The 1,918-nt window shown below is 47.8% G+C and overlaps 1 pseudogene across 1 annotated transcript; it reads left to right on the top strand.

The window, feature by feature from the left end:
- Window positions 1-543: 543 nt before the first annotated feature.
- On the top strand, window positions 544-1,190 carry LOC138819448 (ubiquitin-conjugating enzyme E2 D2 pseudogene; annotated as a pseudogene). Its single transcript, XR_011369438.1, has one exon. The product of XR_011369438.1 is annotated as a ubiquitin-conjugating enzyme E2 D2 pseudogene (transcript).
- The last annotated feature ends 728 nt before the right edge of the window (window positions 1,191-1,918 follow it).

The following is a 1,918-nucleotide window of genomic DNA, read 5'->3' as shown; positions in this document are numbered from 1 at the left end:
GGTGGGAGGGTCACCATGCAGAGGGATCCTGATGCTTCCCAGGGACATCAGCCCACCGACGTGCCCCCGGCACCCACCACTGGGACCAGCCCGGCTTGGAGATATTGGAGCCATCGGTCCCCTCCATCCTCCCCTTCCTCCTCTTCCTCTCAGCCCCATTTTAACACAAGTTGTACAAGAAGGAAAGGGAGGGGGAAGGGAGGGAAAAAAGGAGGGAGGATTCTCTCAATATCAGTCTCTAACCGAGCTGCAGACTCATCATAAAGTAACTGGTTGTGCGCCATGAATTTATTTAAAAGAATTTCACAAACAATGGTGTCATGGGGCTGGGAAGGTGGCTCAGTGGTAGAGTGCTTGCCTTGCATGCCTGAGGCCCTGGGTTTGATTCCTCAGCACCACATAAGCAAAAAGAAAAAATCCGGCTCAAGTGGTAGAGCGCTAGCCTTGAGCTGAAGAGCTGAGGGACAGCGCCCAGGCCCAGAGTTCAGGCCCCACGACCGGACCCCCCCCCCAAAAAAAAGTGAGGATCCGCTGCGGCAGCCCCAGAAGCTGAGCGGCCCCGGCCCTCATCCCGTCCCGCCTGACCCGCGCTCCCGTACATCCCGTTTTCTCCGGCCAACCCGCGACCGCCCAGGCGGCCTCAGGCCTCCTGGTCCCTTCCCCGTCCCTCCCCGGTCCCCGTACCAGCCCCGGGGGCTACTGCCTCCCACCATGGCTCTGAAGAGAATCCACAAAGAATTGAAGTAACTGACACGGGATCCCCCAGCACAATGTTCAGACGGTCCTGTTGGAGATGACATGTTTCATTGGCAAGCTACAATAATGGGACCAAATGACAGTCCCTATCAGGGTGGAGTATTTTTCTTGACAATTCATTTCCCAACAGATTACCCCTTCAAACCACCTAAGGTTGCATTTACAACAAGAATTTATCACCCAAATATTATCAGTCATGGGAGCATTTGTCTTGATATTCTATGGTCACAGTGGTCTCCAGCAAAAGTACTTTTGTCCATCTGTTCTCTGTTGTGTGATCCCAATCCAGATGACCCTTAGTGCCTGAGATTGCTCCAATCTACAAAACAGATAGAGAATCTAAGTACAACAGAATAGCTCGGGAATGGACTCAGAAGTATGCGATGTAATTAAAGAAATTATTGGATAACCTCGACAAATAAAGATAGGGGAACTCTGAAAGAGAAAGTCCTTTGGATTTCCATTTGACTGCTTTCTATGAGCGCTCGCCTCATCTTCCCCTGTGCACATGTTTACCTGATAAAACAGCAGTGCTGCCTTGTTGTACATACTTGGAACAACAAACTAGAGATACTGTACTTCTGTACCAACATTGCCTCCTAGCAGAGAAGTATGTGTGTGAAAAGCCAATCTTCCAGGCATAACCTAGGTGTGAGACAAAAAACTTTACTTATTGGCAGAAATTTGGATAACGGCAAGGTGCGAGGGATGGTGGGCACATGGTGTGTACTTGGATGGGGGAAAGCTCCACTGGCCTGTAGGAGAGTGTTTTTAAGTGGAATCCACTTAAACTCAATAAACTGAACAGCAAGGTGAAGAACATGAAGGTATTTCTGTATTCATTTTCTTCGAAGGACCTACAACTTAGGTGAAAGTTATGACCAACCAGATTAAACTACCCACATCCTGTATTCTAAGGTCTAAGTTTAAATGGATTTAAATGGATTGGAACTATTAGTACAAAAAGTGTGATGGACTTTGTTTCCAACTCTTTTACATTTCCCTACCCTTTCAGCCTTTCATCCTCTCTCTCTCTCTCTCTCTCTCTCTCTCTCTCTCTCTCTCTCTCTCTCTCTCTCTCTCTCTCTCTTTCCATATTCTTTGGTTTGTATGTGGTTTCTCAAGCTCTTATTTTTCTTATGTTTTTAACTGCTTAGGTCTA

Source organism: Dipodomys merriami, unplaced genomic scaffold, assembly GCF_024711535.1.
Source record: "Dipodomys merriami isolate MVZ:Mamm:240054 unplaced genomic scaffold, mDipMer1.0.p SCAF_8, whole genome shotgun sequence".
NCBI classification, from domain to species: domain Eukaryota; kingdom Metazoa; phylum Chordata; class Mammalia; order Rodentia; family Heteromyidae; genus Dipodomys; species Dipodomys merriami.
This window is presented reverse-complemented; position numbering and strand designations above follow the sequence as displayed.